At 35.5% G+C, this 21,272-nt stretch overlaps 1 protein-coding gene across 3 annotated transcripts in view; it reads right to left on the reverse strand.

The window, feature by feature from the left end:
- Window positions 1-21,272, reverse strand: part of FOXN2 (forkhead box N2) — a 69,496-nt gene that overhangs the window by 47,037 nt on the left and 1,187 nt on the right. The window lies entirely within an intron of this gene.

The following is a 21,272-nucleotide window of genomic DNA, read 5'->3' on the forward strand; positions in this document are numbered from 1 at the left end:
TTAACCTATTTTATATTTTCCATTTTCTTGTCTGTGTTGCATTCTGGATTTCTTCAGATGTCTATCTTTCATTGTATCAATTTTTCTTCAGTGGGGTCTATTTACTTTTATCTATCTTTTGAATTTTAATTTCAATTACTATATATTTTTATTTCTAGAACCTCTGATTCTTTACGAAATGTTTGCTCTTTTCCTCATTTTAAGTCGTCACTGAACATATTAAATGTACAAATTTTATATTTTACATCTGATAATTCCAAGATGTGAACTACTGGCAAGTCTGATTCTGATTCTCTTATATTATGCCTTGTTTCCTTAGTTTGTAAATTTTTATTATAAGCTACTCATTTTCTTTCTTTTTTTTTTTTTAAGATCTTATTTATTTGACAGAGTGAGAGTGCAAGCACAAGTAGGGGGAGGGGCAGGGGAAGAAGCAGACTCCCTGCAGAGCAGGGAGCCGATGTGAGACATGACCTGAGCCAAGGACAGACGCTTAACCAACTGAGCCACCCAGGCGCCCCCAAGCTATTCATTTTCATTAGAACTTTACTAAAACCAACTCCCTGATGATGATTTGTGTTGCTTCTGTCAGGTCCCCAGGAGTAGTAACAATGAAGGATCATTTTAAAATTCTTAGCTTGAGGTTTAGTGTGAATTCAGGCAAACCTGTGTGAGGGCTAGTTTGTGGTTAATAAATTTTCAGTAGTGATTTTATTTTTCCTGTTAGCAGCAATATTCTTTTTTTTTTTTTTTTTTTTAGATTTTATTTATTTATTTGAGAGAGAGAGAATGAGAGACAGAGAGCACGAGAGGGAAGAGGGCAGAGGGAGAAGCAGACCCCCTGCTAAGCAGGGAGCCCGATGTGGGACTCGATCCCGGGACTCCAGGATCATGACCTGAGCCGAAGGCAGTCGCTTAACCAACTGAGCCACCCAGGCGCCCAGCAGCAATATTCTTGTAACTTTCTTTGTCCTAAGGACATGAAAGGAAAGAATATCTAGATTACTCTTATGTCTAGAAGTTAGAGCCCTTTAGGGCTCCACAGTAATGGGGAAGACTATTTCCTGCTAGGTATTTTACCTTGGGTGGGTCTGGGCTTTGCTTCCTTATCCTGAGCCCCACAAGGCTGAGAAAACAGAAACTCAATTGATTCGGTAACTACCCTCAAGGCAATAGCCAGCTTCAGTACTCAGCTTACTGCACTGGGTTCTCTCTGGGTTTCCAATTAGTGTTTGGTCTAACTATTCTTTATTTTATGCCAGAGCACTGATGCATTTTATCAAGTATTTTAGGTTGTTTTCAGCAGAAAGGCTGGTCCAGGTATTTCATTTGTCATGCTGCTGGAAACAGATGTTTATATTAGTTCCTGATGGCACTATCATAACCTATGTTATCCTGTATCTTAAAGTACTGTTTCTTAAGTTTCTTCTGCTTCAACACACTTGAGGAATTTAACTCACTCCTCTATGAGTAAGAGTTGCTCATTATGACGGTGATTCCCAACTAGAAGTAGGTAGAGGACATTTCCCTGGAGGTGGAAGGTAGTGATAAAAAATTGTGCACATTTTTTAAAAAAGAGGTGGTTCTCATCCCTTTTAAAAATCATATTCATTAAAGACAGGAAAGCTATTTTAATCCCTTTAACTATGATTCAGGCTTGTCATTATAAAGACACTTGTAAAGAATATTTATACGGGCTATTCAAGTATATAGGACTATTTGCCACTTTATTAGTGTTTCTCAAATTAGGATGTCCCATGGATATACTCTGGTGGCCGAGAGTTTTGCAAATTTTCATTCTGTGCCTTTATCTCAGTAACGGTATAAAAATGTATTTTACTATTTTCAAAGAGAAAAATGAAAGACTTATTAAAAAAATTACTTCAGGAACTAAAGTCAGTGATTCTTAAAATGGGATTTATAATTTTTTTCTTTAAAAGGGATCCATGTATCTCAGGTCATGATCCCAGGGTCCTGGGATCGAGGCCCACATCGGGCTCCTGGCTCTGTGGGGAGCCTGCTTCTCCCTCTCCTCCCTGCTTGTACTCTCTCACTGTCTCTCCTTCTCTCTCTCTCAAATAAATAAATAAAATATTAAAAAAAAAAAAAAAAAAAAAGGGATCCATGTATCATGATCTCAGGGTCCTGGGATGGAGCCCCATGTCAGACTCTCCGCTTGGCAGTGAGTTTGCTTCTCCCTCTCTGTCTGTGATCTCTCTTGCTCTCTCTCTCAAATAAATACATCTTTAAAAATAAATAAATAAATAAAAGAGATCCATGTATTATTCAAGTTGAGAAATATTGCTCCACGCTAAAAGGCTTCACCTTGCTATGCTTGAGTTACTGGATTAATCTTCTTAGTTCATTATATCCTAGTTTTCATTTGTACTGCACTCACTCTACCTGATTACACAGGTGTGTGATCCCTTATCTAAAATCCTTGAGAGCAGATATATTTGAGAATTCAGAATATTTTAGAATTTAGAAAGGAACTACAATGCAAATATGATATGTTGTACGATGTGTCGGTGAGGTTTGAGGCAGTACCCCATAATAAACATGTCAGTATTTCTGTAGCAAAATGTAGATTCACACTAAGAGAGTAAATAAAGACCATCAATTGTCTTACATCAGTTCAGATCATGTTTTGCTACTAAATATGCTAAGAGAATATTTTGGTTTTCAGAGCATTTTGGATTTCTAAATTATTAACATAGTATTATATTACCATTATCTGCTATAGACTAGAAAGCCAAAAAATTTTTATTAGAATTTCATATAAGATCACAGCCTGGGTGGCTCAGTTGTTAAGCATCTGCCTTCAGCTCAGGTCATGGTCCCAGGGTCTTGGGATTGAGCCCCACATCGGGCTCCCTTCTCAGCCAGGAGCCTGCTTCTCCCCCTCCCACTCCCCTGCTTGTGTTCCCTCTCTCGCTGTGTCTCTGTCAAATAAATAAATAAAATCTTAAAACTCTGTAATTTTTTCCCCAAGTATTTAGAGTCCCTTTTTTGTCCATCTGTGGTTTAAGAGTTGAGGATACAGAATAGGTAACTTCCTGATAAACAGGAAATATATATTATGAATTCTAAAATGTCAGAAGTACCTAAATGTATATAGAAATTTAAAATACATCTCAAAGCTAATGTATTAGCTATATTGGATTATGATTACAATATCACTACACCTTACAATGTAGAGAAAAGGTAGAGAAAGAGAAGTTTAACAGATATACTATTCAGAACAACCTCTCTTGGTCCTTTTCAAAGAAACAAACAAACAAAAAAAACCCAAAAGCCCAACCCTTTCACTCCTACGATTCATGGTTCTATTGCCATAATTGTATACTATTTTACCATAGAATTTAACAACTATGGCACAGCTGCAAAATGAAAGGAATTAATACATGTAATACTAGGAGATACTTAACAGAAACTTGAAAGGACAGTGTATCTGAAGTTAAAATTGTGAAGGTTAAGCAATTTCATATTATAAAAAATAGTAAAATCTAAATCACTATTCTTGATATTATAATCACATCTGGTGGCAGTAAAGCAGAGAGTTAAGAGCATGAGCTGTGAAGAGATATTGCCTGGGTTCAAATCCCAGCTCTGCCACTCAATAGGCTATAAGACCTAATTTAGTATTAAGATAGTACTGACTTTCGGGCGCCTGGGTGGCTCAGTTGGTTAAGCGACTGCCTTCAGCTCAGGTCATGATCCTGGAGTCCCTGGATCGAGTCCCGCATCGGGCTCCCTGCTCGGCAGGGAGTCTGCTTCTCCCTCTGACCCTCCCCCCTCTCATGTGCTCTCTCTCATTCTCTCTCTCTCAAATAAATAAATAAAATCCTTAAAAAAAAAAAAGATAGTACTGACTTTCATAAACTGTTAATACAAATTAACATGAGAATATAAAGCACTTAGAAAAGTGGTAGAGAGTAAGTGCACAATGAATACTAGCTACAGAGATGATAATTATTATTAGTTGTTAATTTTTAAATCATCATTAGTTTCCTTCTTAAAGTAGATTTATAAATGGTACGTCTTTCAAATACAAAAATTAGGGTACAAAATCAGTAACAATACTTTATGTTTTGAAGTTTGGGAATTAAAAAAAAAAAATCCTAACATTAAGGATGGGTCTCCCTTATGACCAATGACACTGGCAAGGCAGCCACCTGAAATTAGGACTTCTCAGAAGAGTGCTGCAATAACAATTTCATCATTTTCTTTATAATGTGACTTTCACTTCCTCATTCTATTTGTTTCCATGCACTTTATATGTTGTTATATCAGTATTTTACCAATCATGCTACATGACAGAACTCTTCTTCAAATCTTTCTAGTTTAAATAACTAAAAGAAATCAAACCACATAAACTTTTAGAACTTTTTTTTTTAGTATTTTGTTATTAATGCCTCCAAAAACTCTTAAGTTCCTTTATTAACAGCTCTGCCTGATGCTAACATTCTCATATACACACACAAAAAATAAATACACTACCTCTGAGGTAAAAAAAAATGTTGAGTTTTCACTAGTAATGACATTCTTAATGACAAAAAGAAAAAATATCTACATATATAGTACATTCATTTGTATCCAACCAATTCAGAATCTACTATCCTGTTACAGAATTCTTATCAAGTTAAAATATTCAAGATAATAATCTCTTCTTTGAAGATACTACCTATTGTTTTGTGATTTCAGCATAATACCTATAGTACTTTAAAACCACGGGTTCATAAAAAAATGGGTAAATGAATATAAAATTTACTTAAAACCCCCAAATCAGGGGGTGCCTGGGTGGCTCAGTCGTTAAGTGTCTGCCTTCAGCTCAGGTCATGATCCCAGGGTCCTGGGATTGAGCCCCACATGGGGCTCCCTGCTCAGCGGGGAAGCCTGCTTCTCCCCCTCCCATTCCCCCTGCTTGTGTTCCTTCTCTCGCTTTGTCTCTCCTTGTCAAATAAATAAATAAAATCTTAAAAAAAAAAAAATCAGGCTCTCAGTCCAGCAATTCTCATGAATATGAGACTTTTTTAGTGTATACTTTATTAAGTAATATAGATCCACAGCAAATAAGGAATAATTGCAATTAACTCAGTTCTATTAATGATGTGTTTAATACTTCTAAAAAGTGCTTTTCAGTATTACTGAATCTCCTGATGTTACAGTTTTCAATTTTAATTAAGTTTTTATCTTACCTATATTACAGTTCTTCAAGCCTAAATCTAAGCTACTATTTGTGAAATAATTTCACAAAAAATTTATTTTTAATCCATTACCTAGGAATTCTCATTAAGAAATTTTTAAAAAGCACCAAAAAATACTCAGATCAAAATAACAGTCTTGATATCCCAAAGCAAATTTATTCCAATTTTTTTCCTTTCACCCCCCCAGCTAATCATTGAGTATTTCTTTTCCTAGCATATTTCCTAGATTAATTCAACAGCATAAGATTCTAATAAGCTTAACATAAAATATTTTAGCAGTTTTTAATTACTAATTATTTTCAAAATCTTAAGAGTTCCTCTTTAAAAAAAAAAAAAAAGGAAAACCCCAAAAGGGTAATGAGGAAAATCAATTTTGCTGTTAAAAGCTTTTTTACTACACTAGAGTGAAAAGGAACCATGCCATCTGTTATGTTTTACTAGAACTGGGAAGAAGATGAAACCAACACTTGAGCAATTGTACAGCGAAACCCTGAAGAAGACTTGCTGTCAGTCCTATGCTTAAAGCAAGGAATGATTAACCTTGAACAATATGGCAGCCTCTAACGTACAGATAAAGTTCTCACCATTTTCACTCTTCTAGTCTAGCTTTCTACTTAATATGTCTCATTATAAATATTTTAAAACATGTAAATTCATGAAGCATGTGACAAATGAATATTATTTTTTGGTTATATTTAATTAAATGCATTTACAATTTCTAATTCTATCTTTTTACGTGGCTTAAGACATTTGGAAACTTTATTTTTATTAATTTCCCTTCTTCCCTCCTACCAATAACTTAATGTCATGAGTAAATCAAGTAATCCTGCAAACGTAAAAGAACAACCAAAGAGTAGGCCCCATCTTAGATTTGTGGCTTTCCCATCCAATCACTTTAAAGTAACCAATATAAAAAACTAGACTTGGGCTAAGACAATCCTAGCAAAGGTAAACACTCTTTCACTTAGTTCAGGTCACTAAACAATGTTTGCCATAGAAAAAACAAATCTACTACAGAGACACGGCATAGTACAGAATTCCAAAATGTTTGTGATTTTATTAGCACAGCCTGGCAATTATCTCAATTTGTTACCATAATTTAAGCTTTCCCTGATGAAGATAAATACATGAAAGAAATTTCCACTCAATTTCCCTCTCTTTCCCTCACCTCCCATTCTCTGCGGGAGTGAACTATTTTCATTGATTAATTATAATAAAATAACTTTTCTCAACCCTGGAAGCCACAGCATTATATTTCCAGGATTTATTCAACAGTATAAGAAGCTTATTATAAATAAGCTCAATATAAAATATAAGATCAATATAAAATATTTTAGCAGTTTACAGATACTAATTTTTTTTAAATCCTAAGAGTTCTTCATTTTTAAAAAAAGAAAAACAGTTTCATTCCTGTTAATTTACCACACTGAGAGCAAAAACAAAGTGTGACATTTATTGAGCACATACTATTTGCAAGGCACTGTGTAACAAACCTAACACATACTAGAACTCTTAAGATATTCCACTGATTCAAAATACCTGATAACGTTGGTAACCCTCAGGTAAGAAAAAATTTAGACATATAAAAGGAAGGAACTCCATCTTTTCTACTGAATAACAATAAAATCTTCATTTTGATTAAGATTCTCTATTATAATAATGTCCACCCCATAAAATCCAATACTGAGATTAGAGGGTAGAGTCAAATACCAAATGTACTGCAAAAAGACGGGTGTTTGATTATAGTGCTACATGATGTCATGTATCCAGGACAACTGAAGCATTATGGTCTCTTAGGGATAAAACTGCCTCTTGGTCATAGATTTAGGTGACACAGCATGTGATCCATTGTCTCTACACAAAAAATATGTGCAGCTGCATTTTCCAGTCAAGAAAGGGCGGGAAAAGGCCGGGGGGGGGGGGGGGGGGGATGCAGAATACAAAAGGGTCAAAGATTTGTCTCAGGGAAACTGGTCTTCAAATAGGGGTAAAAAAAGAAATAAAATTGAGTGAAGGAAAAGACCTTTCTCCAACTCATGCTAAAAGCATAAAACACTAAAATCTGGGGGTACAAATTCTGTTGTAACCTTCCACTGAATCCATTTTTCTCCTCCCCTAACTTGCCCAGGTACACAGTGTAAACCACGATTTAAACGCCATTTCTATCTAAATAGTTTTGTGCTACTTGTACACAGTACATAGACTTCCCCTACACATTGTTGCAGCATTTTTCTCTTAAAAAAAGTGTTTCAGTTCTTCATCAGTTTCTTGGGGAAGTTAAAATGAAGCAATAGCTTTATAAGTAAAAAAATGAAACACATTGGCTTCTAACCAGTCAACAAACCTGGTATTTTCTGTTTAAGGACCAAATGCTTTTCCACAAAATGAATGCTAGCAAATAACCCCACCTTTCACACACAGAAATACTGATTTAAAAAAACAGTACCACAAAAGATCTAAATGCAGTGAAAATTGTTTTCTCTGATAAGGAAAATGGCTAGTTCTAATAAATGTTTAAAAAAAGCTGATGACAAAGTAACTTGAAAACTCCTATTACCATCTAAAACATAGCACTAATTTACTTTACCTGTTATTAAATATGATAGGGAAAAGAAGCACTACTAGCTCTTAGAGTAAATCTAGCTTAGAAAACCCATCTTTTCTCAACCTTTGGGGTGGCAATCAATGTGGTGTACAAAGGAAAATATGTTAAAGGCTGGAAAACACTGACAACACAGAAAAAAAATCACTAATGGAGGGAAATATCCATGTCATCTAGAATTAGAAGTAATATCACCATGCCACAAACCATACAGTGACCAGTTAACCAACCAGCACTTTGGTTCTTTGACAGTCCTATACCAACCACACTAGAAAAGTAATATTGAAAGGAACAAAGTTACAGAAACTTGAAAGTCAACAGATCTAATATCCTAAAGTACACAGGTAAATTTGGTTGGCATTTGAATACAAACAGGAAGTATTCTTTGTCTTCAAAATTTATTTATGTAGAAATTATTTTTAATGCTTTGAAATAAGCCATGCAGTAAATCTCCTACAGCCAATTAAATTGTGCCACTGAAAATAAGCATCTTTTAAAAGAATATTCAAGATCGGGAATACATTTAATAAAGGCAGAAAACGATATCTTATCTTACTAATAGCTTTCTATACCAAATCTGGAAAGCAAAAGTAAAACTTAGGACTCTATATCAGTTGATTTAATATATAGATATTACATGTAATTCTAAAAACAACACAAAAGTATGATTAATTAAAAGTATGATTAAAAGTACATTTTAAATAAGACTCAACTAACCCTCTACGTATAATTAGTGAAGTAAAATACATTTATGCGAAAAATTATTAAAGATATTTATGTTATTAAATAGACTATCTCCAGGGCATTGTAGAAAGTAACACTTAGGGGCGCCTGGGTGGCTCAGATCGTTAAGCGTCTGCCTTCGGCTCAGGTCATGATCCCAGGGTCCTGGGACTGAGCCCCACATCAGGCTCCTGGCTCAGCGGGGAGTCTGCTTCTCCCTCTCCCTCTCCCCCTGCTCATGCTCTCTCTCTCTGTATCTCTGTGTCTCAAATGAATAAATAAAAATCTCTAATAAAAAAAAAAGTAACACTTAACCTAATAAAGCTAAGTTTCTAAATAAACTTACTCAGAATATAACCTAAATCCTAAACAGCCAAATCAACTGTAGCTGTGTAGCTAAGAGGTCTAGTTGTCACTACCAGTAGATAGGATCAGCCACCAAATGGATGTTAGTTCCATTTGATAATACAGAGAATACTGACAGCAAAATGGCTGCTTTTCTTCTTGGAGGTAGATCAATGTTTGTGGTGGTGGTGATGGTGTGTATGTGTGTGTATTTGTGTGTTTTGTTATGACCTGTTGAATTTGGCTTGTGAGATATTCAAATAGAGTGGGCGTTTGGGATATATGTGATCTAAAGTTCAGAAGATAGGTGTGGTCTGGGGATAGATTTTGGAGAAATAGTTAAATATGAAACCTGGCCATTTTTCTCCATTTTCACGGTTACAACAATAGTCCAGATCAATACCATTTCTCATCTAGACAGCTATAATAGTAGTCTACATGAATGGTACCCCTTATAATTGTGTTCTGCACAAACATACACAGAGACTCTGACAATACCTTTTTAATTAGTCTCCCTGCATCTATGCCTGATCTTCTTTTATTCTCTACAATATAATTTTATAAAAGCAAATCTGACAAGGTCCTTTTCTTTCTTAATCCATCAAGGGGACCCTGAGGTCCAAATGAATAGTCCTCTACATGGTACATGAGACCTGGCATGACTTAGCCCCTGTCTAACTTCTCTGGCCACATCTTTTGCTACTCTTTCCCCACTTTAGATGTCTGAATAGGCCATACTTTCTCCGCCCCCAGGGCCTTTACCTTACTTCCTCTGCCCGACACACTCTTGATTTCACCTAGCTCTGGCTGCCATTTATCATTCACATCGCAGCTTTTAAAATTTTAAGGGAAACGTTCTCTACATCCCAGACTAGACAGGGCCCTAAATTCTGTCCTTCCATAATATCCTATACTTTTTGATAACATTTATCATACCTGAGAAGACTTAAGACATCTTTCCTGACTGAAAGCTGCACAATGGCAGAGCTCGTCGTCTGTTTTGCTTACTGCTCAAATAATTGTCGTCTGTCAGATCTTGGTTCTAGGTCTGCTACCACATAACTTGGACATCTATAAAATGAGATGGTTGGATTTTCATTCTATACTAATCTAAATGCCATCAAAAACTGAAATTCAAAAAAAAAACAGAAAAAACAAAACAAAACAAACAAAAAAAACCCTGAAATTCAAATATTACCAACTTTCCTGTAGATACATACATGGTAAAACCTATATTTCCTACCCATATGTATATTTCCTATGTGTGTGTATAAATCATGTACACATGATTTATGTAAATGACAGGGCTAGTGCTTTCTTATATAAAAAATTCACTGAATGCTTATTGATACCAGGAATTGTTAAGTGCCTTACCAGTATTAACTCTTTTAATCTTCACAACAACTCTACCAGGCAGTTGCTATTTTTAGTGTCCATTTTATATATGGAAACAGATACAGAGAGACTGAATGGTATGTTCATTATCACAAACTCTAAAGTGGCACAAATGGGATACAAGCTCAGGGAGTATGGCTCCAGAGCCCACACTCTTCACTACCACACTAGTTGCCACCCTGCTTAGATTGCTCCACAGTACAAAAGACTGAAAAAGTACATGCTATCATAAATATATCTGACTCAATATCTATATCCTCAAGCTAATCCTCCTCTACTTGAAGTTAGCCCAAACTAGACTAATTCTGTACAAATACTTCTTGTGCATTTCTCTATTTATATTCTTGCTCCTGCTATTCTAACATCCGGATTACCTTCCCTACGACCATTCAGCCAAAACCCTAATGACAACTCCTCCATGCAATTACCACCTGAACTTCTTTTAGAGATGTTTCTCTCTCCTACTATGTTCCCATTGCATTTATATGTCCTTTTTTTTTTTTACTGTGGTTATTTGTGTCAATAGCTCAAAGCAAACAATAGAACTGAAACCACTTTATAAACACTAAGGTTCTATACCTTAAAAAAATACTTACTCCAGAATAAAAACAAGAACAAAAAAAACCTAGAAAACAATGGACACAACAACCCTAAGCAGAGTACTTAAGCAAGTAATATTTGGAAAATAGTATCAGAAAACTTTTTAAGAATTATTTTAATTACATTTGAACAATATGCTATTCAGAAGTAGTAATTAAAGGAACTCTACAGTAAAACCATTTGTATGAAGCACTACTAATGGAAAAGTTTACAAAAACAAAGAGAAAATGAGATTATTAAAGGTAATGATACACCATTAGTAAACCTCTATTATAACTAAAAAATTCACCTTACCTAATCCCACTCCTTGGGGAAAGCTGGTTCCTACTTTCTGTATTCCTACACTACTCTTGAATCTGTGTCTAGAAGGGTTATGTATCACACTGCAATTATTTACTTACATGCATCTATTTCCTAACATATAAGCATTTTCTATTTGTTATATAAGTATCTTTACATTGATCAAATTATTTAAATCTTTTTGTTTTTCTAAACAAGAGACTATCCCATTAAGTTTTCTGATTGTTTCATATTTCTAAATTACTATCTTATATAAAGGAAAATCAAGAAGTCCTCTAAACTAACCAATTCTTTCTCCATAATTTAAGAATAGCCCTAGGTGTAAATAATGTAGGTTAGCTTTTAAATATTGGAAAGAGCTAAAGCATTAAATGTCAAAGTGCTAACACTTGCGTATTTGCAAATGAAAGATAATCCCATGACCCCTCCAAAATTTCCCCAAGGATCTTTAATAGACTTTTAAATGCTCTCTCAACTAAGAAGAAATAATCAGGGCAGAACAACAGTTCAGACTGCTGTGACATATAAAATCAATGAATAGCATTAAGTGCCAATAATTTTAGAAGAAATACGTTTTTTTGCCAACATTTGGGGCGGGGGGAGAGATATAATCACTCCCCAAATTAAAATTATCAGGAAGAGGATTATGGAAAATGGCAGCTGTGGTGGCAGCAAATTTTTGATTCCTTGTGAATCTTTACATAAAACAGAGCAATTAGAGAGCAAACCCAAAACCCATGGCTAACTTTTACAACAAAACTATTTGACAGTCTCACCATATTTGACAGTGTCACCACAAACCCCATAATACAAAGGACTGAAACAAACCACCAACAGCCCCAACCTTTTTTCCCCCACTCCTCCCCCAACCTGTTTTCTATTGGTGTCTAAGTGAGAGAAAGCAGGGGGGAAGCAATGAGGTGTATGAAGAATTTGAGAACAGAAGTACAAAATAGCCAAAAGGTATTCAGTGGAAAGCAGTGAGAGACAATTTGTGAGAAGCTAAAATTACTCCTGTAGTAAGTGCAAGCAGTTCACAATAAGGCATATAGGCCTGGAGCAGTCTGGTCCCCTTAGGTCGCTTGAAACTGGCACTTGGGGCTGTCTTCCAAGACAGAGGCCACACTTAAGAGAAAGTGCTGGGAATGAAAATAAAATTGAGCAGGCTATAGACAAACAAGATACAGGAAAGAGAAGGTCCAAATAGAAGTGTCAGAGTAGAATAGAGCCAGGAAATCTCAGAAAGCCATCGACCATTTTTTTAATGATGCACAAAAACAACAAAAGAGAGGGCGCCTGGGTGGCTCAGTTGGTTAAGCGACTGCCTTCAGCTCAGGTCATGATCCTGGAGTCCCTGGATTGAGTCCCGCATCGGGCTCCCTGCTCGGCAGGGAGTCTGCTTCTCCCTCTGACCTTCCCCCCTCTCATGTGCTCTCTCTCTCTCTCTCTCACTCTCTCAAATAAATGAATAAATAAAATCTTTAAAAAAAAAAAAACAACAACAACAAAAGAGAAATCTGTGAAGTTAGAAGAGCTATCTGAACTAAGCCTCCTCCTAGAAGTTCAAGAAAACTATTTTCATATAAAAAAACAAGTCAAAGTATTGAGGTTGAATATCATACAAAGTTACAATAAGAAAAAAGAAACAGGAAGATAGTCAAACTCATAGAAGCAAGGGAGAGGGGGAAATAGAAGTTGTTCAATGGGTATAAAGTTTCCATTATGCAAAATGAGTAAGTTCTAGAGATCTGCTGTACAACACAGTGCCTACAGTTAACAATATTGTATTGTACACTTAAAACAGTTTTTAACAGGGTAGGTCTCACATTAAGTGTACTTATCCCCCCACACTAATAAATTTTAAAAAGGGGGGGGGTGGGATACAATAACATCCTATAGATAAAGCATGCCAGAAAGGGATGCTCACAGAAGAGATAAAAATGAGCTTCTACTTCAAAATGAACTTAAAAAAATTACACAAGACATGAAAGAAAAACATTTATCAAAATAAAAACTCAGAAATAAAGTGACAGAGTTCAGGAAAGAATCTGAAATAAAAGGGAAAATTATTTCAGAAATGAAGACTTAAAAAAATAGAAGAAAAAATAAACATATAAGATAAAGCTTTAAGAAAACAGAAGGTGAAAAGAAAACAATCAAAAAGAAATGAAGAGGAAGAAAGGGTGCAAGCTTAATTCTAGTGTCTGGGGATATATACTTTGTAATAAAACAAAAAAGAAAATTAAGTTCTGTTTCTTACATGTAACACATACTTTAAAAAAAGTATCTGACATTGACTGATTCTTAGAATAAACTGCAACTACTTAAAATGCATAAAAGATTTTTTAAGATACTCTAAAACTGACAAGAAAACTCATCTTTGTGACAAATATGGTGGTCTTCAAAATAAATATAATTAAATTCAACAAACATTTATCCAGGATATATTATGTATGAGGTATTTACACTTCAGTTGAAGAAATAAGTAATACCTATAATAGAAAGCTATATATAGTGCATGCTTTGAGAAAGGTACAAGGTACTGCAGGTTCCGAAGAAAACAAAGGGCATTTCACCTGCCCTATTGCATTAAAATTCTAACCAGACCCTTCTCATATTCCTCCAATCTATCCTGCCCAGTAATGGCAGAATGATCTTTCAAACACCAAAATCCCCTTTTAAAAACTCTTCACAAAGTACAGTACACAGGCAATTCAAATGCCTTACAAGGACAAGATAGGCCACAAATGAGTGAAGCTGGTCTGGTGTAAGAAATAGAAAATGATGGAAACTGTCAAAGAGAAGGCAGCTCCTTATTATTAAGCTTTAGCCAATTACTGCCATTTAGGAACATGAAACCAATGTTGCTACAATGTTCAATTTTTCCAGAGATGACAGAACTCTAGTCATTTCATGTGAAATGTACCCATATTTACATGTTGGCAAATAATGCAAAATTTGGAAAAAAAAAAACAACCCAAACAAAAAACAGCTGTAGGCAAAATTTGTGAACTCTGCCTTCAGAAATGGGTCTGACATTAATATTCCTATAGGTGGCCCCTGAGTGTCCTCAAAACTGCAAAAACGACTGTCTTCCTAATCCAAAGGAAAAGTGAACTTTCTCTCTTATAGTTTCTCTTAAAATGTTAGCACCTGCTACCATTAGCCTGCTAGCAATGGCTAACAGATGCCAAAACACAAGAAAAAGTAAAAGAGGAACATTTATTTGAAAGTCATCTCAAAATTGCTTAACCAGTTTTTGGTTGTGATTGTTTTTATCAACAGTTATATTCATGGGTACCATTTTACACTATATACGTGTTATATGGTCAAAATTTCTATTGCTATAACTGTTTCTAGATTATATGATACAATCAAATATATACCGGTGTTTGTTCTTTAACAAAAGAACACCATGAAACTCCAGAAAACCATGGGCCTAATAAAATCTAAAATCTCTGGTACGGTAGCCTATAAACTCCTGGAAAAATCTGGCTCCTGTTTGCCACTATTTCACACCACTTCAAGTTTCCTGAATATACTGTGCTCTTTTACTCCTTCAGGCTTTTAGATGTATTTAAGGCTCTCTACCCTATTTGTTAGAACTACTTAAAGTCATCTTCCAGTCCTCCTTGAATTATTTGCTTTTTCCATCATGCTTCCTTAGCATTCTATATAGAATCCTATTATGGAACTTACTTGCTATTTATGACATTCTTATAGAGATCCAAGATATACATTTGTAACTGAAACAAAATGAAACTACACTTTTACACTTAACACATATAATACACTGAAATTTTCTATTCGATTTTTTTTTAAGAAATGCTGATTACAGTTTACTACATTGGTTCTATCATCCACTTAAGAAATACTGCACTGGACTATAAATCCTTGCAGGCAGAACTCCATATATTAATTTTTATGCTCTAGTACAGACCATTTAGTAAGCAAATGTTTAAATAAATGAATAAATATAGCAGCATCCTGTACTAGAAAAGTCAAAGAGCAAGGCTTTGAGATCAAGCAGACCAATCAGCCAACAAGCTTATACAATCTGAGAAATGACTCAACCTCCTTGAGTCCCAAAGAGTTAACACCACTTAACTCATTATAACAATAAAGCAGTAGCACTGCTAGACGAGGCATTCTATAAATTAGGCATCAAATGAGTTAAAATGGCCTGGAAATACTAGTTTCCTCTCTCTACCCTGTATTTTTCCCTACTTCTTCCTGGAGACAGATCAAGATGTGTCTCATCCTGGCAAATACCCTTTTTATAAAGGCTTCAGGTCACAGTACATAGATTACGCATTTTTTCAAAGATTTATTTATTTATCTTAGAGAGATAGAGAAAGAAGGGGAAGGAGGCAGAGGGAGAGAATCTTCAAGCAGACACCCCATGGAGCATGGAGCCCATATGGCTAGATCTCAGGATGCATGAGATCATGACCTAAGCCAAAATCATGAGCCTGAAGCTCAACCAACTGAGCCACCCAGGCACCCCAGAATATGCATTTTTAAAGTCTGACAGACTTGGGGCGCCTGAGTGGCTCAGTCGTTAAGCATCTGCCTTCGGCTCAGGTCATGATCCCAGGGTCCTGGGATCGAGCCCCGCATCAGGCTCCCTGCTCTGCGGGAAGCCTGCTTCTCCCTCTCCCACTCCCCCTGCTTGTGTTCCCTCTCCTGCTGTGTGTCTCTCTCTGTCAAATAAATAAATAAAATCTTAAAAAAAAAAAAGTCTGACAGACTTGAATTCAAATACCCAGCACTGCATTTACATAACTTCTCATTATCTTTTTCTTTATCAATAAGAAAAATATACTTCCTGTAGGGTTGTTATGAGGAATTAATATATACTCTATATACTATATACTACGTGTCTAGTGTAATTCCATGTCAGACTACAGTAGGTGCTCAATAAAAGCTATTGATTGCTGCTATGATTATTAATAAATGTTGTTCAATAACTATTTAAGAGGTAGCATTCAAACTGAACTTTTAAGGATGGAGGAGCTGGACAAAGGCAAGGGGCAAACAGAAAGAACAGGAAAATCTTAATTTACAAGAAATCACTTCTTTTTCTGTATTTCCTCTTTTAAGATAAACAAACCACAAGGATATATAAGTTTATCAATTTTCTCAATTCTCTACCTCCAAGGTTATGAATAAAACTCAAAAGTACTATATTAGCTCTGTGTCAAAATTCTAAGTTAAATATTAAATTATGCTCAGTGGGCTGTACAATATAGTGTGAAAGGTATAATGTATTAAAAACATTTTAGAAAGAACTTCAGTAAGAGTTCAAAGTAAGAGCACTTTGTAGTTAACCCAGTTAACTAGGAAAAAATTAACTTAAATCCTCATTCAATAGGCCTTTTATCAAATTTTATTGTCCAATAAAACCAGCAGTTTTATTGATAATATTCTCAATAACATTCCCAATATTAGAATGGCATTTCTCTTCTATTAAGTATACAGTGACCTCCCTCCAAAAGTTTATCACTTTCAAAACTTTAACTGTTATTTTCTTCAACTTCATTTTCTTTTCAATAAATAAATAATCACAGTCTCTCATAAGAAGAGTGCAGGGTCTACTCTTTTCCCAGGGTATTTTCCCCCCAACACACCTTTCAAACCACTTCTAAGTGGCAAAACACCAAATACCTATGAAAATACAATCAAGAAGCCAAGAATTTTCTTATATAACCTGCAAACTTTATAAGTTATGAGAATAATTAATGGTAATTAAACTATCCAATTCCTGTATTTAACAGGAATATATCTATTTGGGGAGAATCAAAGTAATTTTCCATTATCTGTGTTGGTACAAAAAGGCAGTTATTTCTATGGTACATATATTTAACCTTTATGATAATAAGCATATCTTCTAAGTGACTACCTAAGTAAAGAGATTTATTTAGCCTTTTAGGCCTTATAGTAATACCATGTTTATAAATGACAGTGAAATCAACACCTATGTAAGTCAGGGGATAAATTCTATTTTATGTTTTATATCAGGCAGACTCCAGAAAAGTAGAAATGACATCTCTTACTCATCACTATATTCTTAGCACTGAAATACAGTAGATGCTCAAAAAATATCTATCCAAGTTTAAATGTTTATTTATGGAAAAGAAAATTAGGTTGAGGGAAAAAAAAATATGAATCAAAATTAGGTTAAGACCTTAAGCATGGGATATGCTTAACAACTTGCTTCTAAAAGAGTAAAACATGGAAGGGTGGGGGGTGAAACATGGCAAACAAAGACCTCGAAGAGTGATCAAGATTATCATCAATTTTATCATATTGTTAGGATGTACCCTTGGAGTAATGTGATGAGAATGGCACTTCATGTCTGCTGTCTTCCTCCCTAAAACCCATGACCCCAGTCTAATCATGAGGAAAACATTAGATAAATCTCAACTGAGGGACATTCTCTAAAATTTATGACTAGTACTCCCCAAAACTGTCACAGTCATAAAAACAAGAAAAGTCTCAGAATTTGGAATTCTGGAACAGAAAAAGGACACTAGGGAAAAACTAGTGAAATCTAAATAAAGCGTGTAGTTTAGTTATTAGAAATGTGGCAATTCTGTTTCCTTAGTTATGACAAATGTACCATAGTAATATAAGAAGTTAACAATGAAAATGAAATCTCTCTGAGTAAGGTATACTCATGTGTACTATCTTGCAACTTTTCTGTAAATGTAAAACTAATCTAAAGAAATTTATTTAAAGAAAAACAGTCAGAGTAAGGGAAATAAGGAATGAATCAAAGTCCCTTGGAAGCAAATGATGATAAACATTCTTTTGGTCCCTTTATGTTTGGTGATAAGACAAAGATAGCATTCTACTATAGTGGAAATAAAGTTATTAATAAAACACTACTGTAGGCATTGTGTAAATCTATAGTATTAGTTATAAAGTTACATATGACCAAAGCAAATGCCCTCTGAATTTTAGTTTCCCAAAGTATCATTCTTAGTCCTCAACATTTCATTTCATAACAATTCATAACAGTAGCTGTCAGTTCTGTATTGAATGGACTATCCCACATCTCTAATCTTTAGTCACTTAAAGGTCATATTCCCCTTGCTATCTCCCAGTCACCTTACACTCAACTAACTAAACTCACCATCTTCTTGATAATGCTCTTCTTCCAAACCTCCTTCTCAAAGTTATTTTTTCTTCAGTAGATCTTTTTCCTATGCCTCTCCATCCCCACAGTTAATAATTAGTAGTACACACTGCTATCAAATGAACCTTCCTCAAATAAGGATTTTATCATATTCCCAGGCTCAAATGCCATTTTTTTTTTTTTACTAAACCATATTTACATTCAGAAATGATACTTTCAAGGCCATCCATAATCGCTTATGCTTTTGTACCCTTCACTTGTAAAGATCCTTTCATCCATCTCTCTACCTCATACCATGTCCTGCCTTTCCTTTATTCAGTATCACATATACACAAGAAAGTAAGATTCTTCTGGGTGGTCAAAGACTTTATAATCTCCTTGGAGTGATAAAACCTAAAAAGATGACTAACAAAGAACATAGGAATTTGTCTCATTCAAAGCTGTATCCTCAGCACCAATAACAGTGCCTGCCACATGGGAAGTGCTCAAAAAGTATTTATTAAGTGAAAACAGGCAGTACATAAAGCACAGCCAAAAGAATTATATGCTATTTGAGAAGGTAAAGAATTTTCAGTTGGAGAGGTGAAGGCAGGTCTGTATTTCTGTGATTCTAAGGCTCTCAGGGCAGCCAAGACTCAAGCTTGAGTATTTCTTCAGTTGTTAAGAGGATGTGTGCAGGTGCATTTCCAACAGAAAAATGTTACACCAGCAAAGGTAAGAAGAAGTAAAATTGTTATACAACACTGAAGTAGTCAATAAAGAACAGTTCCTGAAGGTTAGTGCAAGATAAGATGGGAGAAGACTGGGACCAAAGTTTGAAAAGTCCTGAGAAGAAATTTGGTATTCATGCTTGACATAAAAGTGATACAATTTTCAGGAAGATTAATCTAAGGGGAGTAACATGGTTAGACTTTAGAAAGCAAGAGCCTTATTTCTTGAAGAAGTCTCCCTACCTAATCAAAACCCTTTAGGTTCCTTCTCCTTTTAAGCCTTACAGTACTTGCCTGCATTATACAATTTAACTCCTAACTACATCCTCTCACAATATAAATTCTTATTTTCATGGGTGTTAATTTAGTCTCTTCAACCAAAGAATAGGGATCACATCATAGACCTCTGTTTCTTATCTAAGAAATCAGCAAAGCATTGGGCCCTTGAAACTTTATTTCCGGAGGACTTTTTGCATTTGTGCAAAACCCAGTTACCAAAATGACAACAATCTAAAAGCAACACACAACACATACTGTGAGTAGCTAAGCTACCATAAGAACAAGAGTAAGTCCTGTTTGGATGGCACTTTTTAAAGTTTCATTCGATAGTCAGATCCCATAACTAATAATGTTGTTATCAGACAGCATATGTTTTCAGTGCTTCCTGCTTTATATAAGTATTTCATCACCTCATTTACTTTCTTTCTCAACCAAGCATTGCTTTCAGTGGTCAGCACATATACCAATTTCTCAATCACATTATCTTTTCTGCACTGAAGCCTCTCCAATCTTTTTATCTATTAACTTCATTGATTGAGAACCATTGTTATGGCATAATTAAATTCTAATAAATGGTGCTGCTGTAACTTCTCTACATAATTCTTTTACACATTCTAAATGTTTCCTGTGGTTTAGCACCCTTCAAGTAAAACTGATTCAAATAAAAACCTATGTTACAGGAATAATTCAAATCCACCAAAGCATTTACAAAATGAAACATCATGCATTAGTATCCAGGGATTACACCTAAATTCTAAAATTTGCCAAACTCTCCAAAAGTTTGGATTTTTTTTTATCTTCAACCCTTTGACCCTTTACTTCATATATTCTCAAAATTAAATTTCATTCCTTAAAATAAAATCTGTTCATGTTAACATTCATATTAACCATTAAAACTTTCCCAAAAAGAGCTTAAGAAAGTGCACACACACAAATCAAACGGGTGTTTATTTCATCCCTAAACAAGTATTTTCATCCGTAATATATTTTTTCAGGTCAGGATTTTTATGTAAGAAGAAAACACTAAGATTTCTATAAAAGTAAAAAAAAAACACCAAAAAAACCCTCCAGAACATGATTGTTTCTTATCGCATTAGAACCTCTCACTAATGCTTTTGAAATACAAACGACTTTTTTCCAGAGTTGGGGAACCCCATAATGTACTACTCTATTCCCCCACCACTCCTTAATGGTACCTAACACTGCTGAGATTTTAGAGATGAATCATCAAAACAGCAGAGGAAGGCAAAAACGTCAATATAAACCTTACAAGGACTGCAAGGTAACAGAGATAAATCTTACAATTCGGATGGAACAGAGATAGACATGAACTGTTGAGCTTTTTCCACTTCCTCATCTTTGAAAACACCAAAATAAATGTGGATGCGAGGCTACAGCACGATTACAAAGCCCCTGGTACCAGTGAAGCCTCAGACCTAGTGGCGCTAGGGCACTCTATTACACTCAGCCGGCCACGTGGCTGTCACAATCAGAAGGAAGACAGGAGACACAGCACAAACTAACCTGGAAACAAATAACCTCCCACTTCCCTCCACCTCGGAGTTGGGGTAGAAGAAAGACTGTGCTGTTTCTTTGCACGCTAAAACTTTTTTTCTCTAAGGTGAAAACGAAGTACACGGGCTGCTTTAAATTAAAGAGACAAGAAATCAGGTCCAAGAAGATCCCGAGAGTGCACCCCACTGAATTCGCTACGCTCACTCCCGCGAGCTGAGGTGGGAACAGAGGCACTTTGCAAAGGGGTAAAAGAAGTGGAGTTGATTAAGAGTGGAGGATGGAGGGCTACGCCCAGGGGCCAGCTTTCCCCTGACTCCCACCGTCCTCCCGGGTTTCAGACTCGCTGCTACTGCGGTGGGGCGAACCCAGCAGGCGGAGGGCCTCGCATGCGCCCTCACGACCTCTCACCCTCCCAGACACAAGACAGAAGGGCAGAAGTAACCACGGGCCCAAGA

Source organism: Halichoerus grypus, chromosome 10 (genome assembly GCF_964656455.1).
Source record: "Halichoerus grypus chromosome 10, mHalGry1.hap1.1, whole genome shotgun sequence".
Taxonomy (NCBI): Eukaryota; Metazoa; Chordata; class Mammalia; order Carnivora; family Phocidae; genus Halichoerus; species Halichoerus grypus.